Source organism: Schistocerca serialis, chromosome 5 (genome assembly GCF_023864345.2).
Source record: "Schistocerca serialis cubense isolate TAMUIC-IGC-003099 chromosome 5, iqSchSeri2.2, whole genome shotgun sequence".
NCBI lineage: Eukaryota > Metazoa > Arthropoda > Insecta > Orthoptera > Acrididae > Schistocerca > Schistocerca serialis.
In genome coordinates this window covers 591,787,741-591,804,064 of record NC_064642.1, presented here as the reverse complement: position 1 = coordinate 591,804,064, position 16,324 = coordinate 591,787,741, and the positions used below count along the sequence as shown (strand labels likewise).

The 16,324-nt window shown below is 44.8% G+C and overlaps 1 non-coding gene across 1 annotated transcript; it reads right to left on the bottom strand.

Annotated features, from left to right (window-relative positions):
• Nucleotides 1-16,027: 16,027 nt before the first annotated feature.
• Nucleotides 16,028-16,102, bottom strand: Trnae-cuc (transfer RNA glutamic acid (anticodon CUC)). Its single transcript has one exon. It is a non-coding gene; the product is annotated as a tRNA-Glu (tRNA).
• Nucleotides 16,103-16,324: the final 222 nt, after the last annotated feature.

Sequence of the window (16,324 nt, the reverse complement as noted above, 5' to 3'; positions counted from 1 at the left end):
TGCGTTTGCGTAGAGTTGTCAGTGTTAACAGATAGGCAACATTGCGTGAAATAACGGCAGAAATGGATGTGGGACCTACGGCGAACATATCCGTTAGGAAAGAGCGGCGAGATTTGAATGTGGGATCTACGAAGAACATATCCATTTGCACAGTGCTGCGAAATTTTTCGTTAATGTTCTGTGGCAGCAGACGACCGACGCGAGTGCCTTCGCTAACAGCACGATACCACCTGTAGCGCCTCTTTCCGGAACGTGGCGATATCGGACTGAGAAACCGTAACACAATCGGATGAGTCCCGGTTTCAGATGGTAAGAGCTGATATTAGGGTTCGAATGTGGCGCAGACACCACAAAGCCCAGATAGTAACAAGGCAGTATGCAAGCTGGTAGTGGTTCCATGGTGGTGTGGGCTATGTTTACAAGGAATGAACTGGATCCTCTGGTCAACTGAAGCGATCATTGACTGGAATGTTACATTATGTGATCGAAAGTATCCGGACCCCTGGATGAAAATGACACAATTTCGTTCAGTAATACTGGAATTCAGTATAGTGTTGGTCCACCCTTAGCCTTGACGATAGCTTCCACTCTCGCAGGCATACCTTCTGTCAGACGCTAGGAGGTTTCTTGGGGAATGGCAGCCCATTCTTCACTTAATGCTGCACTGGGGAGAGGTATGAATTTCGGTCGGTGAGGCCTGGCACGAAGTCGGCGTTCCAAAACATCCCAAAGGTGTTCTATAGGATTCACGTCAGGCTGTGCAGGCCAGTCTGTTGCAGGGATGTTATTGTCGTGTAATCACTCCGCCACAAGCCGTGCATTATAAACAGGTGCTCGATCGCGTTGAAAGATGCAATCGCCATCACCGAGTTGCTCTTCAACAGTGTGAAGCAAGAAGGTGCATAAAACATCGGTGTGGGCCTGTGCTGTGATACTGCCACGCAAAACAACAAGGGGTGTAAGCTCCCTCCATGAAATGCACTGCCACACCATAACACCACCGCCTCAGAATTTTACTGTTGGTACTACGCACGCTGGCGGATGACGTTCACCTGGCATTCGCCACACCCACACCCTGCCATCGGATCGCCACAATGTGTACCGTGATTCGTCACTCCACACAACGTTTGTCCACTGTTAAATCGTCCAATGTTCACGCTCCTTACACCAAGCGAGGCGTCGTTTGGCATTTACCGGCGTGATGTGTAGCGTATGAGCAGCTGCTTGACCATTAAAGGCAAGTATTCTCACCTCTTGCCTAACTGTCATAGTACTTGCAGTGGATCCTGATGCCGTTTGGAATTTCTGTGTGATGGTCTGGATAGATGTCTGCCAATAACACATTACGACCCTCTTAAACTGGCGGTCTCTGTCAGTGCTGTACGTGTCACTTCACGTTTCCAATTCACTATCACACAGGAAACACTGGACCTAGGGATGTTTAGGAGTGTGAAAATCTCGCGGACAGACGTATGACACAAGTGAGACCACGTTCGAAGCCCTGACTTCCGCTGAGCGCCCCATTCTGCTCTCTCACGATGTCTAATGACTACTGAGGTCGCTAATATGGAGTACCTGGCAATAGGTGGCAGCACAATTCGCCTAGTACGAAAAACATATGTTTTTGGGGGTATCCGGATACTTTTGATGACGTAGGGTATGTTCGGCCACTTAGAGACCATATACAGCCACTAATGTCCCCACATAGCGATGGAATTTCTATGGATGTTGAGTCCATGTTGCAAAAGAGAGGTATTCCGTGACTTATCACCTATGTATAAGCTAAAATCGCGACAACTTTCTTTTCGTGATCTGGTTTAGACGAACTAAAGCCGACATGTTGCCACAAGCTACGCTCAAGAACTCCATGAAAATTCGTCTCGTTGTTCTGGAGGTCAGTGTATTCAAACAGACGCGATTGTTTTACAGTTTTGTTGTTAGTACAGATGTCGTAATGGTCGCTTCAGTATACTGAACCTTTGAAAAACTAGTCCACAAACAGTGTACGTGTGAAGAACACTTTAGCATGGTAAACGGGGCAATGTACGCAGTTCAGATTGTAGCGTCGGAGTTAGCTGAGGTGATCGTGTCTTCAGGCTGCTGCAGCTCCTGGCGCGGGGATGGTGCCTGGTTGGAGCCACAGCCCCACCTGTGTTGCAGAGCTTCTGCTCCCCTCTGCCCTCTCCACTACGCCGCGCCTGGCGATGCCGTCGGAAGACGGGCCGGCTGGCTACCGCGGCCGAGCCGGACCGCGTGAGCGCGTTTGGCTCGCTCCGCTGACTCCCAATGCGCCATTGTGGCCGGCTCCGCCGCCGGAGGCCGCTCCAAGAAAAGTCCCCGCGCACCCTCTGCCTCATCGCTTTGTAATAATTTTTAAACGACCGAGCCAGGGCCGCCGGTTTGCTCGTATTTTTTTCCTCATTCCCCCCCTCCCTTCTATCCTCTGTCCTTTTCCCTTTTGCTGCACCCGCCGACCCGCCGCTTTTCATGTCGGGATTAGACATGTATATCAGCGGCTTCTCTTGCCAACGTATCGTGGCACGTTTATGAGCAAAACAGAGCTGTTGGCTGAGAACCGATGACGGCTTTAGTGAGTAACGCAAGTGAATGGGAGCAGCAAGTGTGAGCGTATCGCAATACGAGACCGCACAGCGAAGGTTGGGTTGGGTTGTTTGGGGGAACAGACCAAACGGCGAGGTCATCAGTCTCATCGGATTAGGGAAGGACGGGGAAGGAAGTCGGTAGTGCCCTTTCAAAGGAACCATCCCGGCATTTGCCTGGACTGATTTAGGGAAATCGCAGAAAACCTAAATCAGGATGCCCAGACGAGGGATTGAACTGTCGTCCTCCCGAATGTGAGTCCAGTGTGCAAACCACTTCGCCACCTCGTTCGGTGCACAGCGAAGGGATGGGACGCCAGCTACTTGAGCTACAATGTGAACCGTGTTGCTCCTAGAGAACTCAATGTGTGTGGTTTGGTTCTCGTTAAATCGATACATTTTTTAAATTCCGTATACTTACTTGTATATCAACGTATTAAAAAAAAAAATTCGAATGTATGTGAAATCTTATGGGACTTAACTGCTAAGGTCATCAGTCCCTAAGCTTATACACTACTTAACCTAAATTATCCTAAGGACAAACACACACACCCATGCCCGAGGGAGGACTCGAACCTCCGACGGGATCAGCCGCACAGTCCATGACTGCAGCGCTTAAGACCGTTCGGCTAATCGCGCGCGGCTCAACGTATTACGAAGACCAGCTAGTGCAAAGAGCAATTGCTCTTTTGCATCTTGCACAGCACAGTTCTGCGAGCTGTAGCTGACTTACGCACTGATGAAAATCTAAGGTTACCTTCAGTATTTTATTTAGCTAATTAATTATGGAAATACATATCTAGTACGAGCCCACGATCAGTACGAGTATTACGATTAACACTATATTACATTATGTTATGCAATACGTTTCGGGTACTGCCACTTCAAATCCCAAATTTGGAGTTACCGAAATAAAGTTCGCTGTCAATGTACAGTGACCAATCCACCAAACCTGGGTCTCCACTGCTGCTCGCACTAGTGTGATCACACGATAGTAGTGAGAATCTGAAATCGTTGGATTGATTAAGTCTGCAATCAACGTAGTGCAATATGTCAACAGCTCCTCCGGACTTGGACCCAAGAAGACAAGTGAACTGTTTGCTCGAGCGTGAAGGATCATACATCGACGCCATGTACTTGCGGCAGGAAACTGTTACGCAACAAGACAATTACTCACATGGATGAATCAATTCAGCTTTGTCGCCTCAAATTTTGGACTTATTATATAGTCTGCACGAATTATAATGACACACAGTGTTTTATAATCCGCCAGGGTAGCCAAGAGTGCTAATCCGTTGCTTCCTGGACTCGGGCAGGCGCGCGGGCCCCGGATCGAATCCTCCTGGCGGACTAACGACGACAGCCGGGAAGCCAGCCAGCCTGGATGTAGTTTTTAGGTGGTTTTCCACATCCCACTAGGTGAATACCGGGCAGGTCGCCACGTTCCGCCACAGTTATATGACTCTCAGACATTTGCAGACGTTCGCACTATTACATGGCTTCCACTAGACACAGACAGCAGGGGCACACTACTTACGTCCCAGGGGGTTCGGAGTGGCCTCAGGAAGGGCGTCTGACCACCCTCTGCAAATCCGTAACAACACGGCCAACCCTGCGCTGGCGCGGGAGAAAGGCTGAAAGGAAGAAAAAAATACAGTGTTTTATACAGGGTGAAACCGAACTCTACGGACAACATTTCCCAGTATATTTTTGGGAATTGGAACCCCACAGCACGTACGTGTTTGGAATACATCGTGATTACTGCCTCACTCTGCTAATACAATTATTTATTCATCAACTTGTTTCTATCGTGCACCATCATCTGGTTCTTAAAAGCATTTACGGTATCATATAATGGTCAGCCAGAACCTTGACCACCGACCTGCTATCACTATAAACCCGTCCAAGCGATAGCAGCATCACCTGGCGAGGAATGACTGCTAGTCGGACATATGCATATGCATGTAGTTTTAGTGAGCGTACTGTCCGTATGTAGAATGGAAAAGGCGTGCGATCTATCTGAGTTTGACCGAGGGCTGATCATGATACCCCGAAGGCTCGGCGCGAGCATTTCAGAAACTGCACGACTTGCCGGGTTCTCGAGGGTGCTGTGGTGACTATTTTCAACACGAGGCGAAACCAAGGTGAAACCACGTCCAGTCGTCGTATGGTTGGACGACTACTTCTCGTTACACATGTCGGACGTCGTAGGCCGGGCAGACTGGTAAAACAGGACAGGCGGAGGAATCTGGGGCGGAACTACCATCAGACTTTAATTCTGAGCAGAGTAAAAGTATGTCTGAACACAAGTGCACTGAACACTTCCAAGGATCGACCTCCGCAGCCGATGACCCCTGCATGTGCTAATGTTATCACCATGACATCGGCTACTACAACTGAAATGGGCACGTGACCATCGGCACTGAACGTTGGCGCAGTGGCAGAGCGTTGCATTGTCTGATGAATCGCGATGCCTTCATCATCACGCCGATGGGAGAGCGCGAATCCGTCGTCTTCCAGGGAATAGCTCATTGACACCTGTACTGCGAGACGGAGACAAGACGTGCCCATAGCGCTAGAATTTCACCCGGAACAAGTCCCGCCCATTCACCCACCTCCACGCCTATCCATAGTGTAAGGCCCTCCCCTAAACAGCCGCCAGTTCCGCAAACTGGAAGCTACATCAAAGTTGTTATCGTCACAGTCCAACACATTTTACACTGTGATGAGATTCAGTAATTATAAGAAATTTAAGTTTTTCTGGATAGTAATATAATATGAATGTGCATTATTAAAGAAATAAAAGTATTTGTAGAGAACTGAAAGCATCGCCAGCAATAGGAAACAAAAAGTAACACGATGTTATTTAAGGGCAATAAGGACAAATTTTCATTAACTAATTCACTTATTATAATACGTTCATTTTAGGGAAACAGCAGAGCAAACATAAAGTGGGAATACAGTGGTCTTGAATCTCTCATGTCGGTAGTAAAGCCACTGATGCAGTCCACTAACTGTGTTGTCTAAAAAATGGTTCAAATGGCTCTGAGCACTATAGCACTTAACTTCGGAGGTCATGAGTCCCCTAGAACTTAGAACTTCTTAAACCTAACTAACCTATGGACAGCACACACACCCATGCCCGATGTTGTCTAAAATCAACATTATATAGAAAAAAGTGAAAGTCGTTTTGCTTATGTAGGCTCTCGTAGTAACTCGCGAAAATTAAAGAATATAAGAATGCCATAAAGTAGAAATGCATAATGAAAGCAGGAAGATATTTGCTTATATGCCACATTTCGTTAGTATTTGCATGGGTAATGGGTGAATTTTAACTTGTAAATTCTTCGTATGCCATACCTGCGCATTATAAACGAGGTTATTAAGAATTGTGGCTGTTTCTGTGTGATTAGTGTCCGATATGCTGTTGCAAACGTCTCAGGAAAATAATCTGTCGTTATTCTTTGTCCTGTCTGTTTTTAACCAAAAGATTTATTAATTTCGTAAATGTCATTCAAACAATTTTTTTAAAAATAATAATGATGATGTGTATGTTTTCACAGAGCAGTTATGGAGGAAAGAAATGCTGCAGTGTTTCACGGCTGTAAAACGTCTTTCATGCTGTGCTTGTTCTTCTTATACCCCTAAAACTTTTCAGCAAAACTATTCAGTGAATAACACACAAAAACAGCTTGGATCGATCTAGCAAGAACAAAGTAATTTTGATGCCCTCTGGAAGTATAGTGAACTTTGGTGCTTGTTTCACATATAGTGTCTGAGTTCTGAAACTTAAGTGTCAAGTATACTGTGGTTCCTCTTTCTCCAAGCAAATCATTCTTTGAGGGCAGGTTTTTCCTGTTGTAGCCGTGGGTGCTTTTTCTCACATAGAAGTATGTTTCTCCATAGGCTGTTCATCTGAATACTGAGTTCTCGTATTTAAAGAATTCAGTGCTAAATTGTTTTCTCTTGTGTTTGCTGTGGAAGTAGCTGGCACAGCTGAGGCCAATTGTGCACGTTTTTTGTAACGTGTCTTTTAACTATCTGGCAAAATTTAAGACCTAGCAAGATATTAATTTAACATTTCCAGAATGAGATTTTTCACTCTGCAGCGGAGTGTGCGCTGATACGAAACTTCTTGGCAGATTAAAACTGTGTGCCGCACCGAAACTCGAACTCGGGACCTTGGCCTTTCGCGGGCAGGTGCTCTACCAACTGAGTTACCCATGCACGACTCACGCCCCTTCCTCACGCAGGAGAGCTTCTGCAAAGTTTGGAAGGTAGGAGACGAGGTACTGGCAGAAGTAAACCTGTGAGGACGGGGCGTGGATCGTGCTTGGGTAGCTCAGTTGGTAGAGTACTTGCCCGCGAGAGGCAAAGGTCACGAGTTCGAGTCTCGGTCCGGCACACAGTTTTAATCTGCTAGGAAGTTTCAGTTCAACATTTACTCCAAGTGCAGCTGAACGCGGTAAACCGCGTGAGTCAACTGAAACATTGCCGAGGCGCCGAACAAAGACCGGGAAAACCGGGGGTGAGTGGGCGGGACTTGTTCCGGGTGAAATCCTGGCGCTAACGATTCCTGGAGACAAGCAACATTCAAGTGGGCGTCCACGGGTCCAGTGGAGCTCGTGAAAGACACCGTGATGGCCAAAGAGTATCGTACACTCGTTTCAGACCACGTGCATCCCTTCGTGATGTCGTGTTTCCCGACGGCAATGGCAGTTTTCAACAAGATAACGGTTCAGGTCACAAGGCCAGGGGTCTGGTCGAGTGGTTCGAGGAACACAGTGGCGAGTCGCAGTTGATGTACTGGCTCCCCAAATCGCCAGATCTGAGCCCGATTGTACACATCTGGATTGTGATTGAACGTGGTGTCAGAGCTTATCGCCTCCCTCCCCAGTATTTACGGGCATTAGGTGACTTGAATGTGCAGATGTGGTGCCAAGTCCATCCAGCGACCTACGAAGGCCCCATTGCTTCCATGCCGCCACGAGTCGCCGCTGTTACCAAAGGTGGACATACCGGCTGTTAGGTAGGTGGTCATAAAGTTTCTCTGGCTAATGAGTGAATTAGGCGAATCTAAAACCACTGAAACTAAACTCAGTCTAAACAGGCCAAGAAGGTCCAACGGTGCCGACCGGCCTCCGTGTCATCGTCAGTCCACAGGCTTTACGGGATGCGGATATGGAAGGGCATGTGGTCAGCACAACGCTCTCCCGACCGTATGTCAGTTAACGAAACCGAAGCCGCTACTTCTCAGTCAGGTAGCTCCTCAAGCTTCTCAGCTTTTCCAACAGCGAGGACAACCATATCATGTCTGAGAATGTAGCACTATTCTGTGTTGTGTGTTGTTTTAGTGATTGTATACTACGGTCACTGTTGTGAAGGTGTTTCCACAGAAGAAATGGTGATTTTGCTAAGAAACCGAACAAGTCATAATTTAATTAATACTCTGTAACGAGTCACCGGAGACCAGAAATACACTACACCACTATATTTTGAAAATTTCTCTGTACAACCCGCGGAGCTTTGCCGGTGGTGTTCTGGTTCATGCTGTCTTTACAATGATAACGCATGCTGATTGGAACTATTGTTAATATATAATGAATAAAAAGGAAGAATGTTGAAAATATTATCAACTAAAGGAACATAAAAAAGGGATGTACAAGAATTTAGTTCCTAAGTGACTAACTTCCAGCTTAAGCACCTCTACATCTGTTACCGGCTGCCTCGGAAGAGCTAGAGATCGGTGGACTAATTACAACTATATCTAAATATACATCTGTTAACACTGTACTACTCTACATTGAGTTCACAGATATGTAGTATGATTAAAATTACTTTATAGTTGACACTTCACGAGTTGCAGCTGTTTCCCTCCAATCAGAGCGCTCAACGTCACACCAAACTGTTCGTCTTTGCCAAACTGCCAAAAGAAATGATCATTTCATTTCCATTTCCGTGACTGGTTTCTTTCTTGATGGGTTTGGATCGTGAGTCTTGGTCCTTTTATTTTGCATTTCATCAGCCAGGATAACCACACCAAAGCTAATACATCTCTCCTACTGAACAAGGGCTCATAGCAGTTAAGCTAAGCATCTTAGAGCCAAATTTCCTTGAAATTTTTTTCTTATTTTCTTCTATACTACCTTCTCTAACGATATGGAAAGTGAAGAGCTTGTAGAACAAGAGATTTGTTTCACAGCATCGAAGTTGAAGAAGTGTTCATAGCATTTAAAAGCCCATAGTTACTGGAGTTTTTGCTTCGAGTGATCGTTCTTTTCGGATCCCTGAATATTGACCATTGCTCCTGGGACACCCTGTAGATTAGGAACTGGGTATTTCTTCCCCTCCCTTTACCTATCTTTCGTCTTTACACTGTTGTTTTTCTTTATAAGCTGACTTCCAACTGAACTTTATTACCTATTTTACGAAATAATTATATTTATTCTAAAAAAGATTTTAAAGCTTTCCAGGAAATCACATTCAGTGAAGCTAAGAAGTACGTCAATGTCAGTAAATAAATAAAATTATAAACTGTAGTTTAGATCCTTAGCTTAGAAAATCATGTAAATAAGACGTAAGTACGAACACTACAAGTTCCAGACGATGGGTCAAAACAAATATCTTAAAAACATTTTAGCCTCGAGAGGAGGGTTGGGGATATTTTACAGTTTAGTGAAAATTCTTCACTCTCAAGTTTTCTGAAATTCTATTTGCATTTTTCAGTTTCTTTCCTCTCCTAATTCCAAGAGATATAACACAATTCCCTTAGAAAACACAATATGTTTTTAAAATTAACTGATTCTAATTTATTCAGTACCTCGTAATTTAGTGTTTCAAAAGATCTGCACATATGTGCTCTGTATACAGTGCTGTACGACTTCACTGTATTTAAAATAAGGCACGAAAAAACCACCAAAAGCTGATTTAACATCTATTTATTTATAGACAGCCAGTTTCTATCAGTAATACATAATTATGTACTTGACGAAGGGGAACCCTCCATCCACCTTACGTAATGGCATTCGTGACCTGAAGATAGTCACCGGACTGAAACTAATTGTCCATAAACAAGTAATAACTACAGCAGATTTTGGTGGTTTCATGACACCAGTTTTAGATGCAGAATTTCATATTTCAGTTTTACTTTCTTTCAGATTTGCTCACAATATGTCAAATTCTTGAATAGGTAAAACTGAAGCCAGTAACTGATGCTAGGTATTCTACAGGTGGCAAGTAACATATTTCAGTGTGACGGAACTCGAGTTTTGTCCTTCAGCACAGTAGCGAAAGAACATTTATTTTGTGCAAATCTATCACGAGGAAAGAAATAGTTGATTTTTACCAGTAATATGCATATGAACTGTTGTAACTGCTATATACTCTTGGCGTTAACAAACGAGTGTGGAAGAGAACACTCTTCCACGGATAGTAGTTGCAGTCTTGAGGTGATTTGCTTGGACACAGAAACTACACATCCTCGTCATAGGACCAAACAGATTTAGACAAACCACGGCAGAGATTACGTCAACACGTATTACTAAAAACTTACAGTAATTTATTAAATAAATTTATACATTATTCAACTTGAGCTGGAAGATGATACATGTTAATGTTGCTCGAAGTTCATGTGCCCTGATCTCTCTGTTAACACTATTCTAGTCCTGAAACTTGTGAACGATTAATATAACTAGTAGAAAGTCCCATTTTATTAAAAACAGCATGGTCAAAGAACGAAGCGCAGGAATAAGGACATTCAAATTAGACATTCGACTGTTGTATTAGTAGTACAACGCCGTATAAGTAGTACATTTTCGTCTATGGATATATTCAGTTTTTCGTTTCAGTATGGAAAGGTTACATAGGGATGGAGGCGGCCTTGGGATAATCTGGCTTCTTTAACGAACACTTTCCAGCTCCCATTGCGGCATTAACAAGGCATTTTGAACAGTGTATTCTTTCTCTCGTGATGAATCTGAGGAGAGGGCGGAACTATCTAAGCCCTTAGACTCTTATTGGAAAGTTTATATGAAGGCCAGAATATGGGGAGGGTGGACTTGAATTTTTCGCTCACGTAATCTGACTGACGTTTTTCCTCTTATCACAGCAACTTTCTACATCGTCCATATGCATCTTTAACGAGAATGATGTCGACGGGTATTCGGTTTACAAAGACATCTGAACTCATTATTTTCCTGTCGTGTGCAGAGATACAATAGGTACTCGGCAACAAATTATCAACAACCATTGCTGACGATTATCATAATATCAGTAATGTGATGACCAGCATCATCACTACTGCTCATAGTGGTGATTCGTCTGAGCTCCAAAAGACATGTAGAGTCACTTATGTTGAAGCATGAATACCAGTAATAAACTGGTCCAATACCGCGAACAGAGGGAGGAGACTGGATAATGAAAGATATGAAAAGGTAGCAAAGTTAAGGTCGTGGAACATGACCCTTTCTACCTATGTCGACATCGAGTAATCTATATGATCAGAAGTTCAATATCCTAATGAAATTGCAGACTGAATGACACAACAATGCTTTACATCAGAGTGAGTAGACAAAATTGAAAGTGAACTCTGAAAAAGACAAAATCAATAAGTGTGGCATCAGGGTGCCAGTTAGAATAACATAACTTGACAGAGAACGTAACTGGTTCATAACATTATACTGTGGCCCTTAGTGGCCTTGTAAATGCAATACTTTGACATAATTACTTGAGTAAAACCAAACAGTAAAATCAAGTATTGTATGGCTCCAGGTGGACTTGAACTTGGAATACATGTAGATCTTAATATCTCAAAAGACTGAGTAAAAAAGTCAAACAGAGGATCAAAGCGGCCTACCTACATACGTAAATGCTAATCTGAATAGCTAAGATGTCCGAGAAATCATCTTTGTGGCTCAAAGTGGCCAAGTTTAACATGAAATAAATGCTGACCTTAATAGATAAAAATGTTACAGAAATCGTCTTTGTGACTTAAAGTCGCCTTGTTTTACATGTAATAAATGTTTACCTTAATAAGTATAATTGTGACAAACTTCTCTATGGCTCAAAGTGGCCTTGTACATGAAATAAATTCTGATCTTAATAGCTACAAATGTTGCACAAATCATATTTGTGGTTCAAATTCGCCTAGTTTTACATGAGATAAGCATCAGAGCTGATGAAGTATCATAAAATATCATTTACCTATAACTTTATGCATAATTCATAATACGAATATATATCTTCATTTGGTGTTTACAAGAACAAAGTGCATAAATAGTAGTATTGTATAAAAGTATGGCTCTGCATAGCCTGTATGAGTACATAATAGACAAATAGCATCAGAAAATCAAAATAGGTATGGGACTGTATGAGTAAAGATACAATATTTATAGACTTCACAGTACCCTCAGTGCTTCATGAATTTCAATGTATTAAATGATCTATATCTCTAACAATGTTCATATCTACGGGAAGGATATGGAAATGACTGATAAGGGCAGTAAAAAGAACATGATTAACAATCAATCGTCATTCGTCATGAGTCTGGAACTGCTATGACCAAAGCAAAGGAGAGACAGCATAAAGACAGTAGTACTAAAATACATTCAGCCCTTTTGACACTGAATCCTCTGGCTCTGTTCAAAACTTATAACCTTGGTCCCTGTGCACATAACAAATTAAACTGTCTTACCTCTAAAGTAGCAATGGTGGAACGCGATATGTTCTGGTCTCTCAAACAAAAAATAAACGTATACTAGTTACAGTCTCTGCATCGGTTTGCAGTGCTGGCTGTACCACTTTCAAATGTACATAAAGATCTTTTTGTTGATAAATGAAAACATCTAAGAAAAATCCAACTTCTCTGAAAAACATACGACCTGGACAGAGAGGCGGTACAGAGGATGGTGAAATACTAACTCTGACTTTTGAACAAAATTATATTCCAAGTTAAATTTGGCTTTTGAAAAACACTTGACAATTGAAATAACATTATTCATTCACAAACAATGAAATGTATACAGCAAGTATTATCTGACCTCACTAAACAAAGAATAAATACGAATCATTAAATTACACATACTTTTCCTAAGAAAGCTTAGGAAAGGGAAATATCTAACTAGCCTTGACATCAAATCTGGGGATACTCAACAACTGACAATTATCAGGGAGCTCATCTATACTAACGCCGTAGCAAAACGAAAGTCACAGTTATGTAACATTTTTACCTTGCTTGCGTGAACACTTCTGCTTCCACGTTTCTATTTCTAATAATACATGTACTCATAATTCCTTCATTATAATCTAATACTTGGTGGCTTCACAGAGCACACCACAAAAACTGCCTACTCTATCCTCTTTCGCTCACATACCCACTATCGGTCGTGCACAGAGATCCGCTTTATAAAGCCAATCAGAGGCAGTCATCGTTCATAATATTTTTTATTTTGGTTTACATTAGTATTATCGGCATATTTGATGCCACATACAAGTGTAGCGATGTACACTCCTTTAAATATACACTCCTGGAAATGGAAAAAAGAACACATTGACACCGGTGTGTCAGACCCACCATACTTGCTCCGGACACTGCGAGAGGGCTGTACAAGCAATGATCACATGCACGGCACAGCGGACACACCAGGAACCGCGGTGTTGGCCGTCGAATGGCGCTAGCTGCGCAGCACTTGTGCACCGCCGCCGTCAGTGTCAGCCAGTTTGCCGTGGCATACGGAGCTCCATCGCAGTCTTTAACACTGGTAGCATGCCGCGACAGCGTGGACGTGAACCGTATGTGCAGTTGACGGACTTTGGGCTAGGGCGTATAGTGGGCATGCGGGAGGCCGGGTGGACGTACCGCCGAATTGCTCAACACGTGGGGCGTGAGGTCTCCACAGTACATCGATGTTGTCGCCAGTGGTCGGCGGAAGGTGCACGTGCCCGTCGACCTGGGACCGGACCGCAGCGACGCACGGATGCACGCCAAGACCGTAGGATCCTACGCAGTGCCGTAGGGGACCGCACCGCCACTTCCCAGCAAATTAGGGACACTGTTGCTCCTGGGGTATCGGCGAGGACCATTCGCAACCGTCTCCATGAAGCTGGGCTACGGTCCCGCACACCGTTAGGCCGTCTTTCGCTCACGCCCCAACATCGTGCAGCCCGCCTCCAGTGGTGTCGCGACAGGCGTGAATGGAGGGACAAATGGAGACGTGTCGTCTTCAGCGATGAGAGTCGCTTCTGCCTTGGTGCCAATGATGGTCGTATGCGTGTTTGGCGACGTGCAGGTGAGCGCCACAATCAGGACTGCATACGACCGAGGCACACAGGGCCAACTCCCGGCATCATGGTGTGGGGAGCGATCTCCTACACTGGCCGTACACCGCCGGTGATCGTCGAGGGGACACTGAATAGTGCACGGTACATCCAAACCGTCATCGAACCCATCGTTCTACCATTCCTAGACCGGCAAGGGAACTTGCTGTTCCAACAGGACAATGCACGTCCGCATGTATCCCGTGCCACCCAACGTGCTCTAGAAGGTGTAAGTCAACTACCCTGGCCAGCAAGATCTCCGGATCTGTCCCCCATTGAGCATGTTTGGGACTGGATGAAGCGTCGTCTCACGCGGTCTGCACGTCGAGCACGAACGCTGGTCCAACTGAGGCGCCAGGTGGAAATGGCATGGCAAGCCGTTCCACAGGACTACATCCAGCATCTCTACGATCGTCTCCATGGGAGAATAGCAGCCTGCATTGCTGCGAAAGGTGGATATACACTGTACTAGTGCCGACATGTGCATGCTCTGTTGCCTGTGTCTATGTGCCTGTGGTTCTGTCAGTGTGATCATGTGATGTATCTGACCCCAGGAATGTGTCAATAAAGTTTCCCCTTCCTGGGACAATGAATTCACGCTGTTCTTATTTCAATTTCCAGGAGTGTATATGTGGTGTAATGGTATAAGGCCAGATATTTCTATTTGTCACTGAGGACGGTGAAATGAAAGATATTATTTCAGTATTTTCGTCATTGGCAGAGTAATAACTACAGCCATTACAAGTCGTATGTTTCTCGGAGTGTTTGTATCTCCAAGTACATGTGGCAAGGATGTTTATTCTCCCTTAGGAAGCAGATCACACGTGGACATGTGAACGAAAACGGTTACTCTGTACTGGCGTAGTCCACTTAGTGGTTCAGTACAACCATGCAGAAAACATCAGGTCGTGAAGTTCGTGACGTGATTGTGGATAGTTCAGAGTCCCTGCATAAAAGGTCTAGGGGTAACAACTAACATTAGGGGAATAAGTTTTCTTAGAAAAAATATGTTCGCTGACAACATGAGACTTGTCAGTTTGTTATGCCCTGAGATGTGGTGGTGTGGAGGCACTCCACTGCATGCAGTTGCTTTGTGTGTTGCCTATAACCGAGTCATCTGGGTCAAGTGAAAGGGGCTAGGCCGTTCGTTGCTTAAATTTCGAAAGTGTACATTCATAGAAGAGTCAAACGGTGTCTTGTGATAAATTTCGAAATATTGGATCTCATACAGAAGCCTAACAACAGCTATTCTTGCAGTGCGCCACTCACGACGTAATAGGAAAGCGGGGAGTGGCAGTGGTACCTTTCACCATACACTGTAGGGTGGCTTGTGTAACACAAATGTAAATGAGGACATCTGTAAGCGTTGACGAAATATGGTAGGTATCCATATTACATTCTGTATTCTTATGGTAATGAAGGGAACAGTTGTGTCTATGTTAATTTAGCTCCAAAATAGAACGGGAAATTTGAGAAAGCGGCAGCGAGAGAGAGAGGAAACTTACGAACTGTGAAAGCTAGTAATCCACTGCTGCTCGACGGACTGGCTCGCGCTACTGACCCGCTAACATCAAAAGGAAAAGACAAATATTTACTTTGCGAGTAGAATCACTGGCGTAATGACAAGGCAAATGGGCCCCGAGGAAGGATCGCGAGGTTCCGTGCGGCGGCGGGGTTTTCCAGAGGAAACCAGTCGTTTGGCGGTATTAAAGTTCGATGGGCGGGTCCTGGGAGCAGGCAGGCAGCAGGCAGCAGAGCTCTGAATAATGCAGACACGCCGCTCCTGGCCGCCGGCTCGCGTACTCGATGGCCGCGGCGCGACGTGGCACGCGACGGCCCAGCCTGACACGTGGGGCCGCCGAGGGAGCGCAGTGGCCAAGGCACCGCGGTCCGTGAGCCCAGGGACGCGAAACCTCCACACATCTCCTGTCCTAAAGGCATTATTACCCACGGTCGTACCTCGAGATGTTGTCGTGTAGAAACGCAGTGTGAGCAAAAGGTGGTGCGAAGTCTGGTTATTATCACGCATAACATATACTGAGGTCCCAGAATGAGATTTTCACTTTGCAGCGGAGTGTGCGCTGATATGAAACTTCCTCGCAGATTAAAACTGTGTGCCGGACCGAGGCTCGAACTCGGGACCTTTGCCTTGAGCGGGCAAGTGCTCTACCAACTGAGCTACCCAAGCACGATTGACGCCCCGTCGTCACAGCTTTACTTTTGCCAGTACCTCTTCTCCTACCGTCCAAACTGTACAGAAGCTCTCCTGGGAACCTTTCTTTCAGGAGTGCTAGTTCTGAAAGGTTCTCTTCTGTTTGCCACGCAACAATGCGTCGATAAATAGTTTAGACAAGAAGAGAATAGAAGCTTTCGAAATGTGGTGCTACAGAAGAATGGTAATGGTTAGATGG